This window comes from Pinus tabuliformis, chromosome 9, assembly GCF_031772625.1.
Source record: "Pinus tabuliformis cultivar Carrire ecotype Pingquan chromosome 9, CPIR1, whole genome shotgun sequence".
Lineage (NCBI taxonomy): Eukaryota > Viridiplantae > Streptophyta > Pinopsida > Pinales > Pinaceae > Pinus > Pinus tabuliformis.
This window is the reverse complement of record NC_142307.1, coordinates 1758043061-1758070850: the sequence shown is the minus strand read 5'-3', so window position 1 is coordinate 1758070850 and position 27790 is coordinate 1758043061. Positions and strand designations below refer to the sequence as shown.

The 27790-nt window shown below is 35.5% G+C and overlaps 1 pseudogene; it reads left to right on the top strand.

Moving 5' to 3' along the window:
- The first annotated feature begins 11760 nt into the window (after positions 1 to 11760).
- LOC149155789 (beta-fructofuranosidase, insoluble isoenzyme 1-like) lies at positions 11761 to 14208 on the top strand (annotated as a pseudogene).
- Positions 14209 to 27790: the final 13582 nt, after the last annotated feature.

Here is a 27790-nt window from a genome sequence, read left to right as displayed (position 1 = left end):
ACTTTTGAATTTGCATGAACCCTGTCACCATTGTTGAAGAATCTAATCCATGCGTAATTAAGATGATTCTTCATTACATGATAATAATTTGTGAAGCATTTAAACAATTTATATTAGCCTGATGGTTATTCATTATTAGCATGTGTTTGTTAACTTCATCAAACTTCTATCAAAACAAAAGAGACAAGAACAAAAATGATTTTGCTTTCTATTAGGGCCAAAACCTCTCACTATTAAAGAGGAAAACCCATGGGTAAATTCTTCTTATAGAGATTACATTGAAAAATACCAAGACCATGACCCTTAACACAATCTGCCTCTCCAAGACCAAGCCATCCATCATCTTCTTGTCATTGATGAGATCACTATCTGCATCACTAAGATCACTATTGCATCACTGAGATTGCTGCTTGAGATCTTAGGTCCTACTGAGAGCATCCTCTTCTCTGCTACCATGTCAATGTCATCACATTACTTGATTTCCTTTTCATAAGATCATCACTATACTGAGTGACTGTTATACTTAATATAAACCTTATTCGATCAAAGTCAAAGTGTGATATTACACTCATCATAACTCAGATATAGACATGTGCCAAGACTATGTGTATGCAAGAGATCATTGAGATACACTCATAGGCATATCTGACTACAGTGATCCCTACCAAGAATAAGTATGCCAAGACAAATATCTATGATCATAGTGATATCTAATAAGTTGAAACAGTAAGGGGTTCTGAGATATTTCTCAACATATACTTATACCTTAACTGTACTGCGATAAGCTGAGACTATTCATGAGAATCATTACTTCATTACATGTTGCCTTATCTACTCTTATTCATCGAGGACACCACAGGTATGCCGAGAGTATTGGCTCTGCTAATGAGATATATCTTCATGGATCCATGTAAAGATGTCGATGCTGTAATCACAGTGTAAAACCTTACATGTCTGAGGGTTTCTCCTTTTAGTCGCTGGGGACTGTTGCTCCTTATACCCATCCAAGGAGACAAATGAACCCTACCTTATTGCAGATCTGACTAGGGTTTCCTGTTGCTTGTCTGCAGCTACTTATCCTTGACTACGACTCCTCTTATTTGCGGATCCCTCTTGCCTACAACTACCTCATTGTCTACAGATTCCTTACTTCATGATTTCGACTCCTACTATGGATGCCTTTCTCCATTGACTACGACTTACCCTTTACTGCAACTCATCGAAGACATCCGAAATTTTTTATGTAATTTCATCTACCCTTCATGGGTATTTATAATGGTTATCCATATATGTAATCCAACCTTAACTCATGAACCAACATGTCCATTATTTCAAGCCCACATGACATGTATTTATACATTTTTTTAATTCATTTCTTTGTAGTCGACGTGGTCATACCCACTTGGGTGTTCTCTGTGTATGCCCTACTAGGAATATTCTCATCTTGGGTTCCCAGCCCTCAAGAATATCGATCCTCTTGCCCACTCTTGTCCTGTATGCCCTACCACATCCTCAAAGAGTGTAGAATTCCATATGATTACCCAATCCTTCATTCTTTATTCCAAACTGAAGATAAGAATGTAGTGTCTAACTCTCCCTCTTAATGAGGGACGAGTTCTAAGTTTCTCTTTACTCAGAAACTTGCTCGATTTCCTTTATGCATAGGAACCTCCCTAAGCTCCCTCTTACACAAGGACTCTATCATCATTGCTTTATAAGGTCTTCTAGTTTACTAATGATCCAAGACTTGAGGACCTATCTAACCCATAGATCTTCTTGCAATGATGGAGTCATTAAACCAAACTTGATTATAAAATAAGAGATACTTAATTGATATGTAAAGATGAGATCTTCACCTTGATCATGTTAGAAATTAATGAGGTAGATGCATTGATGCTACCTCCAGATAGGATCCTTGCTAAAGGTTATCTTCAAGCCTTCAAAATAATTGGCTTGAACATCTGATCCTTGAGAGATTCATTAGATAAAGTTATTATGGATGTGTCAACGAACACTTTCATTTCTTCATTGAGTTCTATCCACAGAAATTGTGACTGAAGTGTAGTGAGACCCATTACTATGTTGTATGTGGTCTGATTCTGTATGCCTTTGAACATCAGGCTTTTGAAAATTTAAGTTGTCAAGACTATAAAAGTAAGATTGAGATCATTGTGGCATAGATCAAAACTGTGGAAATCACCAAACTCATTTCCATGAATGCTTCATCCTTTGGCTATTGTCCTTCAAGCCCTTTGCTGTAGATTTGATGATGTAGACTGCTTCTTGAATCTAGGTCTCATTCTTTGATTGTAGATCCTTCAACTATACTAATGCCTTGACCTCTGAATGTCTCTTTTCTTCTCCTTTCCTTGACTGTTGAACCAAATCCTCTCATACCATGTTGAAGAATCTAGGGCATGCATAATTAAGATGATTCTTCATTACATGATAACAATTTGTGAAGCATTTAAACAATTTATATTATCTCGGTGGTTACTTCATTACTATCATGTGTTTGTTAACTTCATCAAACTTCTATCGAAACAAAAGATACAAGAACACAAATTATTTGGCTTTCTACCAGGGCCAAAACCTCTCCCTCTTGGAGAGGAAAACCCATGCATAAATTCTTCTTATAGATATTCCATTGAATAATACCAAGACCATGACCCTTGACACAATCTACCTCTCCAAGACCAAGCCATCAATCCTCTTTGTTTCTCTACTGAGATAACTATCTGCACCACTGCTACATCACTGAGATCACTACTGCATCACTGAGATTGTTTCTTGAGATCTCAGGTCCTTACTAAGAGCATCCTCTTCTCTGCTACCATGCCAATGTCGTCACCCTGCCTAACTGCATCTTCATAATATCATCACTTTACTGAGTGCCTGTTATACTTAATATAAACTTGATTCAATCAAAGTCAGAGTGTGATATCAGACTCATCATAACTAAGATCTAGACATGTGCCAAGACTGTTTGTACACAAGAGATCACTGAGATACACTCATAGACAATTATGACTACACTGATCCCTACCAAGAATAAGTATGTCGAGACAGATATCTATGATCATAGTGATATCTAATAAGTTAAAATAGTAAGGGGTTCTGAGATCTTTCTCAAAATATACTTATACCTTAACTGCACTACGATAGGCTAAGACTACTCATGAGAATCATTACTTCATTACGTGCTTCCTGATCTACTCTTATTCATCAAGGACACTATAGGTATGCTGAGAGTATTGGGTCTCTTGTGGAGATATATCTTCATGGATCCATGTAAAGATGTCGATGTTGCAATCACAGTGTACAACCTTACACATCTGAGGGCTTCTCCTTTTAGTCACTGGGTTCTGCTACTCCTTATACCCATCCAAGGAGATAGTTGAACCCTACCTTATTGCAGATCTGACTGTAGCTTCTTTTCCCTTGACTGCAACTACTTATCCTTGACTAGGGCTCCTCTTGTTTGTGACTTCATCTTGCCTACAACTACCTCACTATTTGCAGCTTCCTTACTTCATGATTGCAGCTCCTACTATGGATGCCTTCCTCCATTCACTGTGGCTTACCCTTTAATGTGGCTCATCAAACACATCTAAAATTTTCTATGTATTTTCGTCTACCCTTCATGGGTATTTATAGTGGTTATCCATATATGTAAGCTGACCATAACTCATGAACCGACATGTCCATTATTTCAAGCTAACATGACATGTATTTATACATTTTAATTCATTTATTTGTAGCCGACGTGATCATCTCCTTATTGCCTCACTTGCAGACTTCAGAGGGCTTGATTTGAGGTATTGATCTTGGTCTTCGAGGGATGCTACACTAGTTGAAGACTTGTACATATTTACATGGACTCATGACATGATTCTTTGACATAGAAATAAATTCTAAAGACATCAAGAAGAAGTCTTTCACCTAATGACACCTCTTACACATGAAACCCATGCAACAAGATTACAAAGATAATTTATTCTATTTTATTACATCAAATACAAATATCATGTCATTATGAAGACCGAACCTAGTTACACTTTCTTCAACACTTCCTCTTAACTAGGGAGGTATTCATAATGGTACTTGGTCATTCTCAATCTAAAGAATTTCTCATGAGAAGAATCGAATCTGCAATCCATCTGTTATAGCATCATTTCAACCAACATTTTTTCCATTTAGCAAGGCCTTGACTAACAACTCTATCTCTCACTTAGATCATAGCACACAATGTTGGCGAGACCAATGACTAATAGACACACATCATCATTGTCTCTCTTAGGGTCATACCCACTTGGATGTTCTCTGAGTATGCCCTACTAGGACTATTCTCATCTTGGGTTCCCAGCCCTCAAGAATATTGATCCTCTTGCCCACTCTTGTCTTGGATGCCCTACCACATCCTCAAAGAGTGTCACATGACAGATGATTACACAATCCTTCATTCTTTATTCCAAATTGAAGACAAGAATGTCATGTCTAACTCTCCGTCTTAACCAGGGATGATTTCCAATTTTCTCCTTACTCAGAAGCTTGCTCGATTTTATTTACCCATAGGAACCTCCCTGAGCTCCCTCTTACCAAGGGACTCTATCATCATTGATTTATAAGGTCTTCTAGTTTACTGACGATCCAAGACTTGATGGCTTGTCTAACCCATAGATCTTCTTGCAATGATGAAGTCATTAAACCAAACTTGATTATAAAATAAAAGATACTTACTTGCTATGTGAAGATGAGATCTTCACCTTGATCATGTTGGCAATTGATGAGGTAGATGCATTGATGCTACCTCCAAATAGGATCCTTGCTAAAGCTTATCTTCAAGCCTTCAAAATAATTGGCTTGAACATTTGATCCTTGAGAGATTCATTAGATAGAGTTATTATGGATGTGTCAACGAACACTTTCATTCTTCATCGAGTTCTATCCATAGAACTTGTGACTGAAGTGTAGTGAGAGCCATAACTATGTTGTATGTGATCTGATTCTGTATGCCCTTGAAATTCAAGCTTTTGACAATCCGAGTTGTCAAGAATATAGAAGTAAGATTGATATCATTGTGCCATAGATCAAAACTGTGGAAGTCACCAAAGTCATTGCCATGAATGCTTCATCCCTTGGCTATTGTCCTTCAAGCCCTTTGCTATAGATTTGATGGATGTAGACTGCTTCTTGAATCTAGGTCTCATTCTTTGATTTTAGATCCTTCAGCTATATTGATGCCTTGACCTCTGAATGTCTCTTTTCTACTCCTTTCCTTGACTGTTGAACCAAATCCTCTCATACCATGTTGAAGGATCTAGGGCATGCGTAGCTAAGTTGATTCTTCGTTATATGATAACGATTTGCGAAGCATTTAAACAATTTATATTATCTTGATGGTTACTTCATTATTATCATGTGTTTGTTAACTTCATCAAACTGCTATCAAAACAATAGATACAAGTACACAAATGATTTGGCTTTCTACCAGGGCCAAAACCTCTCCCTTTTGGAGAGGAAAACCCATTCGTAAATTCTTCTTATAGATATTCCATTGAATAATACTAAGACCATGACCCTTGACACAATCTTCCTCTCCAAGACCAAGCCATCAATCCTCTTTGTTTCACTGTTGAGATCACTATCTACACCACTGCTACATCACTGAGATCACTGTTGCATCACTGAGATTGCTGCTTGAGATCTCAAGTCCTTACTGATAGCATCCTCTTCTCTGCTACCATGCCAATGTCATCACACTGCTTGACTGCATCTTCATAAGATCATCACTTTACTGAGTGAATGTTATACTTAATATAAACTTGATTCAATCAAAGTCAGAGTGTGATATTAGACTCATCATAACTAAGATCTAGACATGTGCCAAGACTATGTGTACACAAGAGATCACTGATATACACTCATAGACAGATATGACTACAATGATCCCTATCGAGAATAAGTATGCTGAGACAGATATCTATGATCATAGTGATATCTAATAAGTTGAAACAGTAAGGGGCTCTGAGATCTTTCTCAACATATACTTATACCTTGACTACACTGCGATAGGCCGAGACTATTCATGAGAATCATTACATGATGCTTGATATACTCTCATTCATCAAGGACACCACAGGTATGACGAGAGTATTGGTTTTGCTGTTGAGATATATCGTTATGGATCCATGTAAAGATGTTGGTGTTGCAATCACAGTGTACAAACTTACACGTTTGAGGGTTTCTCCTTCTAGTCACAGGTATGTCGAGAAGATATAGGACTAGGTTCTACTTCTCCTTATACCCATCCAAGGAGACAACTAAACCCTACCTTACTGCGGATCTGACTACGGTTTCTTATCCCTTGTCTGCGGCTACTTATCCTTGACTGCTGCTCCTCTTGTCTGTGGCTCCCTCTTGCCTGTAGCTACCTCACCGTCTACGGCTACCTTACTTCATGACTACAGCTCCTACTGCGGCTCCCTTTCTCCATTGATTGTGGCTTACCCTTTATTACAACTCATCAGAGACATCCAAAATTTTCTATGTCTACACTTCATGGGTATTTATAGTTGTTATCCATATATGTAAGTCGACCTTAACTCATGAACTGACGTGTCCATTATTTGAAGCCGACATGACATGTATTTATACATTTTAATTCATTTCTTTGTAGCCGACGTGATCATCTCCTTATTGTTTCGCTTGCAAACTTTAGAGGTCTTGATTTGAGGCATTGATCTTGGCCTTGGAGGGCTTCTACGCTAGTTGAAGACGTGTACACATTTACATGGACTCATGACATGATTCTTGGACATAGAAATAAAATTTAAAGACATCAAGAAGAAGTATTTCACCTAATGATACCTCTTGTTCATGAAACCCATGCAGTAAGATTACAAAGATAATTTATTCTCTTTTATTACATCAAATACAATTATCATGTCATTATGAAGGTCGAACCTAGTTACAGTTTCTTCAACAAACATCACACTATTCAAAGCAACAATATCTATCACCATCTAATTGTGCCCCCCTAAAACACAATTGTGGAAGGAGAAAGAATCAATAGTCTTCATTGTCAGCAAATCCCCCCTGAAACACAACTAAGGGTACAATGAAAATCCATAATGAACAACTGATGCAACATGATAATATGAAGTCTTCAAACATTGGTTCAAATGATGCCATCACCGTCCATCGATCCATCCACATTCAATCCTAATGGTTGGCAATGGTCCACAATTCCTTCTTTCACATCTCTTTTGTAATGATTTGAATACTAGACTACTAGTTGATCAATAATGTTGATGCTTGGGTAATTTCTTCTAATGAGGATGAGCAGATAACTCATTTTTTTTTTTTTCAGACTCAAAGTTGGGTGCCACAACATTTTCATCTCGAATGATATTAGCATCCATGTCATCAATATGTTTATCACAATTAACAAGATAATTTTCTTTAAGCGCTCACAGTTGGATGTAGGCGACGAGATAACAACAAGATCATATCTAAGACCTCCTCTTCATGTCTACACTACAGGGTTAATAGGAGCAACGACTCCTAGTCCATTATTCCCAAGTCCTCCTTCGATATATCCCATTTTACTCAACAATCGAGATCCAATACCAGTAGTATGCTTTTCAAAACTCTGTGTAACAAAGGCATGCGATGAGTTGACATCACACTTCTGGCATTCAACATTATCAAGTGTTGAAGAAGGAGAGCTTGGCACCTTAAGGTCAACTATCTCCATCTCAATTTTTTTGAGACAACTAACTTCCAATTCAAGTTCCTGCTTAAATTCTTGTAGCTTTTGAATGACCTCATCCTTCACAATTAATTATTGAGACAAGTCATCATAATCTTATTTCAAAAAATGTTATTGCTCCATCATTATTTCTTTTAAACAATCAATCTCTTCAAATTTGAGTTAGAAAAAGACTTAAGTTCCTCCTGCAAGTCATCAAGAAGGTCAATCTTCTCATGATATTCATCTGCAAACATCTGGAAGTGGTTTCCCATGGTTGAATCTAGATGGTCAACCTTTTGGCTGTTTTCATCTACTCATATTTGCAACCTATTTTTAAGAGTTGCATTCTATGCTTGCAAAAGGTCTACCACTGATTGCAATTGAATGATCTCTTTACAATGTTCATTTATTGCTTTCTTCTCACTGAGATCTTGCAATATTTTACCCATCTTAACAAAACCAAATTGACAAATTTATTTCCACCATCTACAAAAGCAAAACTACTACTAAACAAAATTATTAATAACAACCAAATATATTTTTACACTACAAATCATATCAATTCACATAAATTTCCATGGCTTGCCCACAAAGAAACTAATTCACATAAATTTCCATTGCTAGCCAACAAAGAAACTTTCATAACCACCAATCATATACATATGGATATCAACCAAATCCTTAAAAAATAATATCCTTGGATTAAAAAATACTTGCCCAACAAACAATTTTATTAAGAATATCCCATATAACTTCAACAAATTTCCCATATAACTTTGGCCAAAAAACACTTTTAGTGAAAAAGGTTCCCAAAATATTAATCTTGTGAGTGAATGCTCGGATGGTCAAAAAGTGGCTGGAATTTTGTATAGACAGTTTTGAGTTGTGTTTTTGATGGTGGAAAAAATTTTAAGACACCTAAAATTTTGAAGTTTAACAACTATACTTTGGATTTAGAAAAATCTTTGTCGGATTTTCTCTAAATATGACCGGAATTTCCATAACTTTCCAAAGAGTTTCTCCAACTCATTAAACTACGGAAAAAAGAAAAAAATGTAAGACCCAAAAAGTCCAGTGATCCAATGTGGCCTTCTTCTCAGCAAATCAGAGACGATGATGATCTGCACCAAAGCTAACAAATTTGGAAGAAGACGATCAAAATGATCCGTTACAGATATTTGTACCTATGAACTCGGGTTATTATCTTGCTTGCCTTCGAACTCCAAATACATGCTTCCTCACACCATTCAACGGAGAAAGGAAACCTAGCTTCGATTTTGAAGCTTAAAATACCGGAAACAACAATATTCTTTGCTTTACACCTTTGTTAAAAATGTCACATATCAAAGGGTGTGCAAACCCGCGGACAACTTCGCTTAAGAAGTAGGCTGCAAGTTCCACCTCGATTTGCAATAGATCTGACCATCACTGAAGTGTACATCTACATATTTTCTGGCTGTGATTTGAAACACAGCCACAAACTCGTGACAACGGGGAGAATGCATTCAAGATCCACATTAGATAGAAATCATTATCGCTCAGACAGATTAGGTAGATCTCGACAGAAATTTGGAGACTTCGCTAAAACGGAAACCTCATTCTGATCATAATTCTTTTTTATTAAACCCACAAAAATTAAGCAGGGTTGGAATAGCTTAGAGCAGTAGCTTGCTCTGCTCTAAGACCATGAAAGAGTATTTGATTAGTCACAATGTTATGTAAAAATACATAGAAAACTCTGTGACTGGAGGATAATTACGACAACTCATGCTTAACCCATAGGGAAATGAGGCATTGGAAAAGTCAACTCTAACAACCTCAAATATATTAAATAGAATTTATACACATTAATCCATAATAAAAAAATATTAAAATTTTAAAATATCATAAAAATTAAAAATTAAAAATTAAAAATTTATTTTAAGTTATTATTAGTATTATTATCACTAATTATAAAAATATTTAATATTGAAAAAACTTATGAATCATGGAAATTTACTTCACTTTACCATGGAGATTCTTAATCTATAAATAAGATTTGTGACAATACCACGAAGTAATACCATGGCGTATCAATAGAACATGTTCAAAAACTTCAAAAATCACTTCATATGGCACTTGTTTATATGATATTTTTTTAAATAATCAATTTAATTAAATAAACAAAAAAGCCATAACTGCTTTGGAGATACATCTCAACCTTTAATTTGTGTATATTACTAAAACAATTAAGATATTCCATAAAAATTAAATCATTACCATCCACCTAATAATTATTGATAATTATATTAAAATTCTAAAAACTATATTCCAAAATAAACATATTTTTGAAAAAAATATATTATAATTTAACAAATAATTTCAATGTACTCTATTACATTTATTTACCATTTTATATTATAAAACACAATGATTCCAAATATATAATCTTTAATAAACTACAATCACTACCAGCAACAGCCTACATACTTATAATAAAAATATCTAATGCTTTTAAAGCTGAACAATAAAAGATTTTGTTTTTCCAAGAATTAAATCCTCTCATTGTTAGAATTTTGCACAATGTTCTCTTATAATATTCATTTTACTAAAAGTGCTAAAGCTAAGGAAAAAAAATATATTCGTAATTAAGAATATATTTTCAAATGTCTTACCACAGGAATATTGATTAAAATATTTCCAATTATTTTCCATACAGATTAAAAAAATTAAAATACTAATATAAAAGTTCATACATTATAAAAAAAAAATTAATATATTCCCATTCGTAATAAATGAAAAATTAATCGCTCAAATAATGTATTCTCCCCTATAACAAATGTGTTTATGTTGAAGTAATAAATACTCATGAATATAAAAAAGCTAAAATAGAAGTATTTCCAGCTAATTTTAAAATTCAAATAAAAATAAGAACCTAAAAAAAAAAAATTCCAAGTAATCCATTAGTTGTTACAACCTGAGGAACCACGTGGTTAGAAAATTGCGAACGCAGATAAAATAATAAATACAAATCATGATTTCCACGCTTGTCACTTAGAATATGGAGTACAGCGACAGGACAATGGAGTTCCAAGGAACCAACAGCTTCAATTAGCGGCCGTTTGAGTATGCCGTTGTTGGAGGAACCGCCAACTTCAGATTTACTGGGTTGCAGGTTTTAGAATTTCTTTAAAAAATATATATATATTGGAATAATAATTTGAGTTTCACATTTTTTTATTTCATTTTTAGACCGATAGACCTTCCTATGCATCAACAATCGTCAACACTTTTATTCTGCTCCGTTGGATCAAATGAGACACTTTCAAAAGTTGATTTGAAGTGTGACTGTTTTTTCAAAATATCGGTTGTGTTGCTTACTGCTTTTTTCCATTCTTTTATGTCACTCTTGAAGATATTTTCACTGCTTTTTCCCCTGCCAATTGTTGTTGTTGTTCTTCTTCCCTAACTTTTGGCAAGCACGGATTAGTATCGTTCATCCTTCACTCGATTGCAAATCTAATGGCCTTTTGGCAAGCACAGATTAGTAACATTCATCCTTCACTTGATATCCTGCTCCGTTGGATCAAGTGAGACACTTTCAACGGTTGATTTGAAGTGTGACTGTTTTTTCAAAATATCGGTTGAGTTGCCTTACCGCTTTTTCCCATTCTTTTATGTCACTCTTGAAGATATTTTTACTGCTTTTTCCCTGCCAATTGTTGTTGTTCTTCTTCTTCCCTGACTTTTGGCAAGCACGGATTAGTAATGTTCATCCTTCACTCGATTGCAAATCTAATGGCCTTTGGCAAGCACGGATTAGTAACGTTCATCCTTCACTCGATTGCAAATCTAATGGCCAGTGCTATAAAATAAAAGAGCATGTGAACGATAGCATTTGGTGTATTCGGTTTTGGTCACAAAATGGGGTCATGGGTTCGAGGCTCTATCTCATAGCTCTGGCAGGGCTCTGTTTAGGCATCTGCGTTGTTATGTGGGTTTCTCATCTGGAATGTATTGTCAACACAACCGGAACAAATGTTCAAATCTGGTATCGCATGGCCTACCATTTTCAGCCTCAAAAGAATTGGATGAATGGTGTGTACAGTCCATATTATTCCAGATTTTTCATAACAACCCTGTATTTGACATTACTGCCAATCTACTAACCCTGTTTTGTTATGTTTGTGTTTGCCTGCATGACTATGTCGCAAACCTCCAACAGACCCAAATGGTGACCTTTTCCTTCCTCTTCAATTCATTCATTCAATAGTTCTCAGATTTAAAATTCTCTGTGATGAAATCAAACTGGGTTCGTTTTGCAGCGCCCATGTTCTACAAAGGGTTTTACCATCTCTTCTACCAGTATAATCCTCAAGGAGCGGTGTGGGGAAATATTGTTTGGGGGCATGTTGTTTCTGAGGATCTCATTAACTGGGATTCACTGGGTCCTGCCATTGTTTCGAGTGAATGGTATGATATAAGTGCTGCTGGTCCAATTCGGAGACGTTACTACCCGGAGACAAGCCTGTAATTCTTTATACTGGATGGGCCAATTCATCCCAACAGGTGAAAAATGTGGTCGTTCCTAAGAATATCTACGATCTTCTTTTGAGGGAATGGGTGAAGATACCTCAAAATCCTACTCTGATTCCAAGCGATGGAATTAATGGGACTTTCTTTAGGGATCCCACCACTGGATGGCTGGACACGGACGACAAATGGAGGATTGTAGTTGGAAATAAGAGTAGTTGCAACGAGGTGGCTCTGTTATACAAAAGCGAGGATTTTGTCAATTGGGCGAAGGCCGAGCATCCTTTACATTCGTCGAACTTGACAGGAATGTGGGAGTGTCCGGCTTTTTACCCTGTTCCTCTTTCTGGGACAAAACGGCTAAACACTTCCACAATTAGGCCCTCTCTCAAACATGTTTTGAAGGCGAGTCTGGGCAATAACATGATCGATTATTATACAGTGGGAACTTACTTTTCTGGTCAGGATCGAGACGTGCCCGACAACACCAACAGCGATGATAAAAATGGGTTGAGATATGACTATGGCAAATTCTATGCCTCCAAGGCCTTTTTTTATCAACATAAGTAGCGGCAAATTATATGGGGATGGGTGAATGAATTAGACAGTGTCTCCGATGATATTACCAAGGGCTAGTCCGGTCTTCAAGTAAAGTCAGTCTGATCACACCTATTAGTCTTATATGTTGTTTACATTTTTTATTTCTTCTACTTCTTGATGCATGTGTTTGTGTTTTGTTAAGGCCATTCCAAGAACCATCTGGCTAGACAACATCACTAGAACACAACTTTTGCAGTGGCCAGTTTCCGAAGTAGAATCCCTTCGTCGAAAGAAAACTTTTAGACAAAACATTGACCTCAGCAGTGGATCTGTTGTTGAAATTGTAGGCATAAACATAGCGCTGGTACTTACTACACCAATAAATTTCTTTTGATTCAGTACATTTTACCTAACAATTGTTTGCTCAAAACATCTCAATGGTTTGTTTTAATGTTTAAGCTAATTAATTGTCCCAATATTGATTTTAGGTATCGAGTTAGTAGTTCTTTTGTTAGTTTTTAAGATTCTTATAGGAGGGAAATCCGACAGACCGTCTATGACCATAGCTGAACCAAAGATCACTTTCATGACTAAACAGAGTTTAAGAAATTATTTCCTTTTTCCGTGGCTGTGGTTTCATTTTATTAACTTATTCGGTGAATTTGTCTTTGTTATTAGACTGATGTGGAGGTCTCCTTCGATCTCCCAAGGCTGGAAATCACAGAGTTCAAAGAAGAGATGGGAGTGAATTTGACAGCGCAAAATCTGTGCAGCCGGATTGGCTAAGCTGCCAAGACTGTGGTTGGGCCATTTGGGTTGCTTGTTTTGGCTTCCAAGGAATTGAATGAATGCATTGCTATGTTTTTTCAGATCGTTCGCTATCGAAATGAATTGAAGATATTAATGTGCAGTGACCAGAGCAAGTATAAATTCATGAACACTGTAACTTATTAATCTGCTGAACATTCCAAGAAAAAGAAAAAGAAAAGCACATTAATCTGTCAGATTGTGTTAATTCTTGAAAATCGTCTTTAGAGATCGACCTTGATAAGACAACATATGGTACCTTTGTGAATCATGTGGGGTCCTTCAAGGGGCAGACCCTTTCACTGCGAATCCTGGTAAGCTGCATAATATTGGTTAATTTGTTGGCAATTTTTTGTGGTTGTGGAAAATGGAGGTCCAGATAACGTTACAATGGCGATGAAATGAAATAACAGGTTGATCATTCCATCGTGGAGAGCTTTGCAGAAGGGGGAAAGGCGTGCATAATGGCTAGGGCTTACCCCACCCTAGCAATTGGCGAAGACGCCCATCTCTACGTCTTCAACAACGGCACATCCTCTATCACGGCCAGCAAATTGATTGCATGGGAAATGGCTTCCTCAAATGAGTTATAATGTCTTGAACAGTAACAGAGAGTAGTCTAACGAAGCGAAGGAGTTGCCCGGAAAGTTATGGAAATTAGAGTTATATTTAGAGAAATTCTGGCAAGGATTTTTGTAAATCCAAGTTATAGTTGTTAAACTTCAAAATTTGAGGAGTCCTAGACATTTTTGATGGCGTTGAATCCATTTCCTCCGTAAAAAATGCTATTCAAACACTACCTCTACAAGATGTTTTGAAATTTTTTTTGCCCAAATTCTGACCACTTTTGGCCATCCGGACCATTCCTCCGCCTCAGTAGACGACTTCCATAACAGAGATATCTCGACTCCCATAACAGAGATATCTGCCGTTCACGGAGCATTAAGGCAATTGGCAACTGTAAGATTTATTCTGATCGAGCCTTCTAAACAGATCCTGTATTGTTGGGCCAAATTAATTGCGTGGGAAATGACTTCCTAAAATGAGTTATAATATCTTGAACAATAGCAGAGATAGGAATCAAGATCTATCGTCCCCCAAAAAAAATCAGGATCTGCTGTCATACATCCCAATTCCAGGATTCGTCAAACAAAAAAATCGAGATCCGGCTTTTCCAGGAAAAGCCAATTCAAAAACGTGGCCCAAAAATTAATGAGCTCTATTTCTCTGGTCAACCGATGTGCATCTTCAACTTTAATATTTTTTTATTGGTTGATTTGTTTAAGAAAACCACCGTTTATGCGTGAAGGGTTATGAAGCGTTGTGAAGAATTTTATTTCTTCAAAAAGGTGGGAAAGAAAGTCAAACGATCAAGTTGATAATTAAGAAAATGTAATGCCCAAATATAATTAACGTTTATATGAATAAAATAATAATATGTGGATTAAATATGGTTGATTAATTAATGATAATGGATTAAATGTACGGATAATTGTTATAGTTATTTACTAGATGGGGGAGCAGAGTGATATTTTTACATATAAGGTAATAAAAAATATTTTTTATTATAAATTTTATTAAAAGTTATTTATTAAAAAGAATAATGTTATAATATATAAAATTATAATTTGAATAAAATATATTTATTTAATATTTATGAGAAAATTTAATTGATAATTGTTTTGTATGAAGCATTATATAAATTATGAAACTCAAAGTTTAAATCCATCCTGAGTCAAACATACATGTATATAATTCAATATTCTTAATGGTAAAAAAATGTTAGAAATATATACATGTATATAAATAGGTGTGGAGCACATGGGCGGAGACATGTTTGAAACCGTGCCCTCTGCAGATGCCATATTCATGAAGGTAAGTCTTGAACTTGCTGAGATGTCATGTAATTCAATTAGAATGAGCTAAGAGCATGTTTTGACTATACAATTTGTTTGTGCAATGTCATCAGTGGATCATGCATGACTGGGGCGACGAGGACTGTATCAAGATACTGAAGAGTTGTAGGAAGGCGATCCCAGAGATGGGGAAGCTCATTATTGTTGACGTAGTGGCACTGGACTCTAATCACAGAAGCTAGTTCTGGATCCTAATTTAGTTCTAGTATTTGATCTGGTAATGGTGGCGCACTGCTCTGGTGGGAAGGAAAGAACAGAGAAAGAATGGAAGAAGATTTTATTAGAAGGTGGATTCGGTCGTTATAAAATAATCACCATTCTTGATTTCTAGTTTGTGATTGAAGCGTTTCTTTCTTGATTATCTGCTCTTTATGGGCTCATTTTTAGTATTTACAGTATTAAAATGCAATCAAATTATTGTATTTACAAAATAAATGAAGATTTATCAAGGCCTTATGGAGACATGAAACATCCATAGCTAGTGATTTTCTTTAGTCTTACCTCGCACTCCTGAGAAGACAATGCATTAATGGGTCACGATACACTCCTCATCTCCTTCGAAGACATGGAGGATCCATAGACAGTGTTGTCCTTTCGTCTTACCTCTCTCTGAGTAGATAATGTATTAACGGGTCAGGGGGTTTTGTTTTTTGTGGTTCTGTTATGGCTCATGAATGGATGTGTTTATGGATTGAAATTTAAGGAAAATATGGGTTTACTGTAGCATATGAATGGGATGCATCCAAGCATTGAAATTTCAGAAGTTGGGTTTATTGTGCATATGAAATGGCATGTGTTCATGCTTTTGAAATTTTACTCAGAGAAAAGAAAAGATGGATTTGGTATTGCATATGAATGAGATGTATTCTTCGTATATGCTTGGCCATCTATAGAGGTTTCTTGATTTTTGGTAATTAACCTAACCTCTTGATTTTGGGTAATTAACTTACTCTAAAATGAAGTAAGATATTAAATGTGTTCCTTGTAATATAGATATAAACAAAACATCTAAAGAAAAGTAATTGCACAATGATCCAGAGCAAGAAAAGAAGGTTTTCCACAAACCAATTAACTCTTCTAGAAAAAATCAACAATTCCAATTTAATAATCTTATTGGCCTCTCTTTGTACCTTTTGGGACAATTGCTAGTAATAATAATTAAGATTAGATTTTAAATATTTCGTTTTCCATTAATACCATTAACAAAATCACATGTATCTTTATATTTTCTCGTCAAGAATTTCTAATTTTATATAAATTAAATAATATGTGCCATTATTATTGAAAATCATATATTTTCAAAATTTTGTTATTAAAGAGTATGTTTTGATTTGATTTTTGTGTTGTTTTTTAATGAAGTATGGAAGATGTTTTATTTTTTTTTCAAATATTTTGACTTGGTACTAACAGTTTTAAGAGTTTATGTTTTGATAATTCATAAAATTTACCTATATTATTTATGTGGAATATAGTTTATTTAAAAATGGAAATACTCTAAATAAATTTGTGGTCAATATTATTCTAATAATTTTAATGTTTTTATATATTTGATTTCGAAATTTAAACTAGGTTTCAATCCATTATAAACATAAGAACGCTTTATAGCTAGACATTTCACATTATCCACAATTAAAAAACCATAAAAAATAACTAAATTATAATATTATTTTAAATTATTATTATTAATTATAAAAATAATTAATATATAAATTAAAAATAAACCATATTTATTTTTTAAATAAATTAAATAATTAAAAAATAAGTTAAAAACAGGTATAACAATGAAATGCACATATCAACGTGAAAAAAATGCACATATCAACGTGAAAAAATGTCCAGATCCATCAGCATTTTTTAGTATGATATTGCTCGCAATATAATTGGTTTACTGTGTTGTGTGTGCTTCGTATAAATCTGTAACGGATACATTTCATAAACATTAGATAATAATTATATTTAATTAATTACTGGATATTATTATGTATTAAATGTGTGATTTATAAATTAGGTTTTATTTTATATATATATATAAAATAATAATAAATTTTAAATTGATTTTTTTTCAAACTGTATGTTTTTGTGATTCATGATATAATGTTCAGATTTTTTTTGGAGAAATTATAATAGATAACAAAAATTCGATTTGTTTCGAACTTAGATCTAGGTTCATAATTAAAACCAAGATGAAGAGTTAAGTCAACAGACCAATAATATATAAATTCCTAATTTTTTTTTATTTAAATAAAATATTATAATTAATTTAATTTTATTGAAATATTTTTTTTATTAACAAAATCATGTGTATTCTCATTATAGGGTATTTTAGTTTTTATAAAATAAAATTTATTATCATTATTATTTATTAAAATCACATTCAAAATTTTGATAAAAAAAATTATATTTTGATTTGACTTTTATAATATAATTATAATAAAAATTTTAATTATATGACATTACATATACTCACAATAACGATAGTATTATGAGAAAGTTGAAAAATAAAATAAAACAAATTACATACCTTTAACAATATGAAACTTTATACGTGGATATTAATAGTTTACACTAAATTTTGGAAAAAAAAATGTTTAAATTCTTATAAGATTTAAATAAAAATTATTTTAATTTTTATAATATTTAAATAATTAAATTGTTGAAATATAAAAATACATAGTAACTGGTGCAAGCTAGAATATGATTAAGATAGAACAAACATAATGCCTCATGGAAGACATAAAGATTAAACAAATTGTCCAAATGAACAAGTTTATTTTGCACTTATATTTATAACTATTTAATCAAATTTAAGTATATCATTTTGTTTACAAAATTGATATATTGTTAATATGAGCTACACATTGAATTTAAAACCAAATGAAGTGATGAACAAGTTTAAGAATCATTTTATTATTTGAACAAATATTGAAATTTTAGAAAGAGGTTTAAGTTTGAAGATTAAGAATTCATGGATCAACTTGGTAACAAGGTTGATGTAGGTGAAGAAGTTATAAAGTTTACTCAATACCTAATTGGTAGAGAATTTGAAGCCTTTGAACATTAAAGTTAAAATTCCATAAACGGTAAAAGAAACTTGATAATATATTCCAATACATTAGAAAAGAAAAGGAATGATTAATAATCACTCCAAGACATTATTGGTGGATAAGAGGGAAACTAATATTTGAAAAATTGCATTCCCACTTTATTTTTATTGTCTTAACCATTATTACAGAAGCACAAACAAAATTTCCTATTATGAACTAGGATATTTATACAGAGTTGGACATTGTTGTTAGAAAAATGAACTAATTGTTTATTTTAGACGAGGTTATTAATAAAATATCATTGTTGAATGTATCAGAAGCATTGGTTTCTTCGGTAATGCAATCTATCGAGTCTTTTTTCATTAAATCATTGAACTAATTGTTTATTTTAGACGAGGTTATTAATAAAATATCATTGTTGAATGTATCAGAAGCATTGGTTTCTTCGGTAATGCAATCTATCGAGTCTTTTTTCATTAAATCATTTTAGTTAACAAGTAGTCATATCATGGACAAATCAACAAGAAGTGGTTGACAAGCCAGAGAAGAAGAAAAATGCATCTTCACTCGTTAAAACCTCAATTACACAAGGGTAATCGCCATAATTGTTTTTTAGGCCTCTAAAAGGACCAAATGAATATTAAAAAGGGGCCATTGTCTTGAGAAAAGGGCGAGAATTGCTTCTCTAGGCCTCAAGCTAATTGCTAAATTTATAGCTTTGATGTCCATTTTCCCTTTATTTATTATTCACCCTTGTTTCAATCAATTTGTTATTTTCATTTACTTTTGGTACTTTATTTTTAAATACATTTCTTTTTGGAGACTTATCTTAGAAACAATTTTGTAAATTTAATAAAAACACTTTAGTTTTTTTTTGAATGAATGAAAAGTTTCACGTGCAAGGAGAATTCCATCAATAGTTTGTCTTACTTCTATATAACTAATTTTTTAAGGTGGGATATGGGAGGAAAGCAAAGGCTTTATTTGATTGGAAATAACATTCAAAATAAGTTTATAACTAACATTGCAATGAGTTACAACGATAAAGAAGAGAGAGAATCAACTTTATTTTCCTTGGGATCAAGGTGATAAAGGTGGCTTTTAGAGATGAATACATTGAAGTTATTCTTTGTGATTTTTCCACAAAATCCACCACCTTTTTGCAAAAGATTGAAAAACATTATTGGAAAAATTCAACTGTGAATCCATTAGGACTAGGTGACTTTCCCTTTGGCATATCCATTACTTCTCTTTCAACTTTTTTATGCTCTATTTCCTTTAGAAAAGTGCAGTTTTGTTCAAGAGTTATGCGTGAAGGTACATTTTAGGTAATTGTTCTTATTTCTCGCTTGCAATCTTGTTGAGGATTAGTTAGACAATTCTTAAACTAAGATACCAATTCTTGCTCCATATCTTGATTATATTCAATTTTCCCCCTAATTGAGATTTGTTGTACGAGATTCTATTCTTTTTTAAATGTTATATAATTGATTTATGAAAGAATTTGGAATTTCTTTCTCCTTCTTTTAGCCAACGTACTCTGGAATTTCTCTTCCAAAGAATCTCCTCTTGGATAATGCTTTCTTGTAATCTAGCTTAAGTGATAGTTTCTTTATGGACGGGTTTCACAGTTCTCCCTATCGTTATTATCTATTGTTGCACCTCCTTCATATCCTTTATCAATTTTTCTTTTTCCATGTCGATGTTTCCAAATTCTTAATTATTCCATATAATTAGCTTTTTCTTTTATGTGTTTTAATTTAAGGTGGAACTTTTGCATGTGGAATCCATCTATAATGGATGATAATGTATGCCTGATGTAGACGAGATCAACCCACAAGTACCAAATTTGATCTCAAATAGTCGCTTATGTCATACACTTTGTAAAAGCATCTGCAACCTTCTTTTATGCCTTAGTTCCTCTTGGTCATTGGCATATATATATGTGTGTGTGTGTGTGTGTGTGTTGTGGATATTCCATTGGATAGTTCGTCACAATAGATCTAATAATATTAAATTAAAACTCTAAAATTTCTACACTATTATAGTTTATTAAGCTTTAAGATCTGTGGATTTAACTACAATTAATGCATGCATACGAATGAAAATTATGTAGAAAGTAGAGAACGAGAAAATAAGCACACACACACACATAAGACACAAGATGTACTCTCTGGGAAACCCTTTCAGGAGAAAACCCAACTAGAAGATGTGGTGGCTTCGCTCTCTTTATCTGTCTGGAAATATGGCTGCAGGTACAAAGAAGTAATGTATGTGGCCCATTGGCTGCTATAATGCACATATCCTCTTTGTGTGGTCTACCTCCTATCTCTCATATCTATTCTTTCTTGGCTATGAAAAAAATTCTCTCGAAAGATTGGAATTCCTCTTCCTCCTAGTGGCCTAGTTATAACACAGGCTGATAGCTTAGTGGTGGTTAATTTTGACTACGTCAACTCTTAACTAGACTTACAATATAGACTATTCAAGATTCTTTTACATCACAAACACATCACTACCTTGTTTTCCATAAATAATGGGGGTTGACGCGGCATCCTCCCAAACTATAGGTGTGAAAATGGTAAGGTCAACTTGTTTGTGGCATAACTTTTGCATATCGATGCTGATTGACGCGCTTCTTATACCATTGGAAATATCTCTTTGTGCAGAATAACATGAAAAGGTGTACACTAAATAAATAGACTTTTACCCACCAAAAGATTCATTTTATGCCTCAAAATGCTCTTAGAAGGCTTCAGATCCTGTTTCACCAAATTGGGTCCCGCTAGTAAAAAATGGTCATGTGAGTTGATTCCTCCACTATTTCCACTCCAAATGCATCAAGATGGATGAAAAACAACATAATGATCCAATTCAGATCACACCTCGCCATTTTGGGAGGATTTTTGTCCCCAAAAGATTTTAGTGAATGAGGTGAGGAAATGTTTCCTCCACCTTCTCTCTAGTGTACCATTTAACTTTGCCTAGAAGTTGTCCCTTCAACCCAATATGCCAAAGGTCATGTTTCCCCTATCTTGTAGTTCTAGACCTCTTCTAAAAAACTGTGTCTTCTGTTAATTATGCTTGAATGTTTGGTGTCAAATCCTCCACAAAAGGTAGTACATGTTCCTGTTCATGATCTAGCATGGAAGGCTCATTGATTTTCATATTCTCTACATTCACAACTAAGTAAATGAGCATATGTGGTGGTAAAATGAGTCGATATGCATTATCAGGTACCTTTCTAATATCTCAAAGGGACTATACCTTAGAGCCTTGATTTTATTACCAAGCCCCTATAGCCTCTCCTTGTTATATTGTAGCCATACTCTATCTCCCACATTCAATAATTTATTTGTTTTGTCTTGATCATGCTTGGCCTTATACTTCTCTATATCTACCTGATCTTCTCTATAAATTTCAGCCCTCAAAGTATCTCTTGTAAGATATTTTCTCACTCCTCCTTTGTGCCCATATGAAATATCCAAAGATGAAGGTGGAAAATATCCAAAACAAATCTCAAATGGGGACTTTCCTGTGGAAGTGTGGACTGCTCTTTTATCAGGATGTTGTATATATACCAGATTTTCATTGCAGGTCTTTGGATACTTCTGGTTGTATCCCCTTAGAAGTTGCACCAAAGTCACGTTGACTACTTTTATCTACCCATTTGTCTGTGGATGTAATTTTGTAGATCTCTTCAGCTTTTTTTCAATATTCTCCCAAAATGTAGTCCAGAATGCACTAAGAAATCTTGTGTCCCTGTATAAAATGATACTCCTTGGTATCCTATTGGGAATGGGTCCCCTAGAGTTAATTTTTGGGATAAAAGCCCAATTATTAGGACACAAAGCATAAGTTTTCATATAAAAAGTGTAAAGTCTTCGTATTTTGTGGTCACGGAGTGTGAAGATGTAAATTTTCATAAAGGGTTCCCACCCTTCGTTTATGTAGGTCATGTCGACTTCAGGAGATCTACACATAGTCCGCAGACCATGGGATAGTATAAAAATGGAAGTCTTAGAAGAGTCTAAGGTAGTTCATATTAGATTTGGTAATTAATGTGGATGTAATGGGTTAGTAAGAGTTAAGAGTGAAAAGTCTTAGAGTAGGAAAGAGGCTCTACAGCTGTGTGCATAGAGTCCTAGGGTAGAAGTCCGCAACTGAGAGCGCAGACTCTTGCAGCTGTGTGCATAGGATAGTTAGAGTTTGTAAAGAAGATATGGAGAATTAATAAAGAGGACTATTCTGGAATTACATGTGTTTGATCTATTTACTTCTATTATGAATGCATGTGATTATGTTATGAGGAATATTGGGTTTATGATTTAATGTTGTATTAATGTGCGAATCTCTATGTTTACTTTCTTATATGAATGCAAGTAATAATATATGTTTACGTGAATAATATCTTAATGCATGTTGACGTTATCAGATACTTAAGCCGATCAGGGTAAGTACAGAGGTAAGAATAATTACAGAAGCATGTAAGTAGATAAATCTCTTGTTTAGGGTTCGCGAAGGACGATTGCAGACCTTCACAAAGGTCTCGAAGCTGAAAAAGAGAAGAATGTTGATAAGCCCTAAAAGTATTATCGATCAACGTGAAGACAGGTTTAGGGTACAAAATGAAATCACTACCATCTCTCGGTGCAGAAGCTTGGTTCCTACATCCCCCCATACTGCTTCAGGTGAGACATCAATCTGTGATTTGCAGATTGATGGCAAAAGGGCCAGTAGTGTAGGGATTTGCTTGGATAATTAATTTTGAACCTGGGTTAAGGCCCACTAAGCCAAGAAATGGTTCCATTTCTCGGATCGGGATCTACATAAAGAGATGTGTGACGTCGCATCACTGGAATCCAACTAAGAAAGAAATTGAAGACTGGTTTGATAGGAGGATCCACGAATTCGCGGTACAAGAAAACAGAAATACACGATTAATGAAAGAACAGTGGTTGGAAAAATATTTGTACACAGAGATACATGAAATCTTCTTATATTCCTTCCCAGTTAAATTATACGAGTGGATCGCTAAACTAGCAGATGGCCAAGGAAGGCGGAGGCTTGATGGTCCGATAGTGTGGACCCTGGAGTTAGTATAGAAACTAGAATCCTCAGAAGATAAGATCGTGTGTGCTATCGATCACTAGCTCGATCGTATCATAGGAGGATTCATGACAGAGTTCACGGTTGATACTACGGTCAATTACAATGAAGTAGAGGGCCGCTTCCTCAAGGGATCGTGAGGTAAGAATTTAAGGTCTTTAAATACTTGAATTAAGGTACTCTTGTGTGAAAAGTGGTTTATGTAGCTACCTTGATGTTTGGAGCTAGGCAAAGTGGAAAGATCTTAGGGATAGAGGGAAAATAGGCCCTAAATATAGACCGCTAATTGGACTTGTTCTAAGTGACGATGAGGAAGCAGCACAGGCTTCTCCATAGAGTGTTATTCAATTGATAAGACAAGGATTCCCACGAATACCCCATCCACCCACAGCCCCTCCATCTTCACCACCACCAAATAAACCTTTGCTCACACTGCCACGACCTCCGACACTATTCAATATGGTGAATGCACTAAAGTTTCCTGTCTTCAAGGGTTTGGGAACAGAGAACTTGGACCAGTTTTGGTTCATCGTGAAGGCCGTATGGGAGGATCAGGGTATAACGGACGATTAGATGAAGAAATCAATGTTGGTAATTTCTTTACAGGAATCTGCATTGACATGGTACATTAAGTAATACACTGATAACTCAATGGCTTCATTAGCAGATATTCAGACCGCATTGAATAAGGAGCTCAACAGGTCTAAGTCTGAAGCTCAATCAATTATGGGGTTTAAGGAGATCATGATGAAGCCCGGCAAGAGACCCTAGGATTTGGATCATAGGTTGAAGTGCACAATCTGCGAAGCCAACATGAATCTTACGGATCGAAAGCACCGTGAATGGTTTGTGGCTTCGCTCTTGCCTCATCTGAGGGTTACTTTATCATAGTAAAAGATTGAGACCCAAGCGGAAGCCCTGGAGATCACAATGAGATTGCATGAGACACTAATGCAAGATGCTAATTTGGGAGTTTAGTAGATTCACGTGGAGTTGCAGAACCTTTGCCTAGAGTTCCAAAGTCTGAAGCAGGATAGAGTAGTTTGGCCAAACGTGTGTGAAGAAGTTTGGTGCCTGAAATGAAAAATCCAAGGTCATGAGAAAGATCACTACCCATTCTTCGCGAATTATGTTGCAGCATGAGGGCCAATGCCCCTAAGGCTAGAAGCTCAAGAAGGACCAAGTACAAGACTTGTGTTGTGGTGCGCTATTTGTCAGGTAGCTAGAAAACATGTGATAAACAATTTCCATTTGCTATAGAAATTTGTAAAGAAACCACCACAGCTCTTCTATAACTTCTGTCAATCGGTGGGTCATGATGAGCATAATTTTTGTAGCTATGAGCTAATGATGGATAGAACGCCCACATATAGGGTACAGGTAGAGACTCGGTCTCTGGATCAAGGCAATGCAGGAGCGCGAGGATGATTTCAAGGGCACGGACGAGACCAAGATTGAGGAGGACCTCGTAGAGCTCAGGAACAAGTTATTTGCTACAACTTTGGGGGACCGGGACACTATGCTTGAGAATGCAGTTACCTAACGTCCCTATCGTGCAATTATTGCACTTAGTTTGACCACACGACCGAAGAATACCCTGTATTACTAGCTAAGATATGCAAAAAAAGTTGCAGCCTCAGCAGCTTACCCAGAATCTACAGATGATGAGGGCTGAACCCCATGAAGAAGATCTCAATGTGAACATCGTGTTGCAAAGTCAAATGATGACTAGTGAAGACAAGGGGAAGAAGCTTGAAGATGGTGAATAGGTCCAAAAAGCTCCAGAAAAGGAGGTTGGCTTTTATTTTGAGTGTGCAAAGGAAATCTTCATGGAAGCAAAGAAAAGCTTCGATGAGGCTTCTACCTCAAGAATTTAGGATAAGAAGTTTGAAGAAATGGACCCATCCATGCTTACTACATTTTTGGAAACCTGTATGAAGCTGCTTCGAGATAGCAAGGCCATCACAAGATTGTAAGAGTTTCAATAAATGTGCTGGTAATACTCCAGATGGTGGGCGCATAGTCAAGAAGATTGGTAAGCATAAGGCAAGAACACAACTGGATATGAGACTCACTGTGAAAATAGGAGAATATGAAATGGACCAAGTCATTCTGGATTTAGGGTCCGACATGAATGTTTTGCCTAAATAGACATGGGAGAGAATGGGGAGACCTATGCTACAGTGGTCTCCCATTCAATTGAGGATGGTGAATCAGCAAAATATTATCCCCATGGGAAGATTACAGGGAGTGATAGTCAATCTTGAAGGCGCAAGTGTGTTGGCTGATTTTGAAGTGATAGAGATTATGCATGACAAAAATCCCTACCCTGCGCTCCCTAGGATCAACTAGGATATCAACATGAACGTGTTGATTAATTTGAAGAAGCGGACAATGTCATTTGAAAGAAAATTTCTCTGTGTAGTAGTACTACTAGACCTAGCAAAAGGACCACGCAATACTGAACCAATCCACAATTACGAAAGTGATGACAATTTGGACCAGATTTATAAGATAACTATGTGAGATCAAGATTGGGTGAATCTGACAACTAGTGGATGTCTTGAATGGGACCACGAAATTTGTTTCACATTAGACTCAGACGAGGAATTGGAACATTGGCAGAATAGGTTGCGCAAAGTATCTATGCTACGATGTAACATGATGACCAAATCACTGTGCCACGTATCATCAAAGGTAAGAAGTTTTCGTTACTATGACAGTTTAACTGACGTTGATAAATTTCTGGATGCATTTGAAAGGGAAGTGTGAGAGAAGCATCGCTTCCAAACCTTAGACTTGGCGCTGTGCACTACGCCAACAATAGGGTTCGACGTGAATGTTTTTCCTAAACAAACATGGGAGAGAATGGGGAGACCTATGCTACAGTGGCATCCCATTCAATTGAGGATGGTGAATCAACAAAATATTATCCCCATGGGAAGATTACAGGGAGTGATAGTCAATATCGAAGGCGCGAGCACATTGGCTGATTTCGAAGTGATAGAGATTTTGCATGACAAAAATCCCTACCCTACGCTCCTTGGGATCGAATAAGCTATCGACATGAACAAGTTGATTAATTTGAAGAAGTAGACAATGTCATTTGAAAGAAAATCGCTTTATGTAGTAGTACCATTCGACCCTGCAGAAGGACCGCGCAATACTAAACCAGTCTACAATTACGAATGTGATGAAAATTTGGACCAGATTTATAAGATAACTACGTGAGATCAAGATTGGGTGAATATGATACCTAATGGATGCCTTGAATGGGACCATGAAATCTCCTACACATCATACTCAGACGAGGAATTGGAACATTGGCAGAATAGGTTGCGCGAAGTATCTATGCTACGATGTAACATGATGACCAAATCACTGCGCTGCATATCATCGGAGGTAATAAGTTTGCCTTACTATGACGGTTTAACTAACGTTGATAAATTTCTAGATACATTTGAAAGGAAAGTGCAGGATAAGCATCGCTTCCAAGCATTGGACCTGGCTATGCACCACGTCGACAAGATGGTGGGGTATGCATAAAGAAAAAATTGATGGATGGTGCCAATATAAAAGAATGATGAGGGTACGGTTTGGTCACCCATAGGTACGATTGACTGAGAAATACAATGCAAGGAGTGATCCACATGATCACATAGCTAAGTGGACCGATGCTTATGGAGTAGAACTGCAACCGAAGTGGGTGCATTTGTTTTGTCACACCTTGGATGTGATGCCTATGAATTGGTACTTGGAGACAGAGTTTTGCCATGGCACGGACGAATGGGATATTTTGAGATAGGGATTCTTGATGACAGTCAGCTTTGAAGATGGGTTTGAGTGCATTGATGAAGCAGTGCAGGAGGTCAAAGCAACGATCTTCAGAATACCACAGGATCCCTTGGATTTGATTTAACCCGATTGGACCACCCAGCTACACCATGCACTAGAGTGCTACAATGTGATCGTTAAAGAAGAAGATGAGGATCTGAGGAACATTAATATATTACAAATAGAAGGACACCACGAAGTTGATGGGTTGTAGATATAAAACTCAGACATCACCGCGCTGCTGAAAACAAGACAAGTGAACATCGGGACAG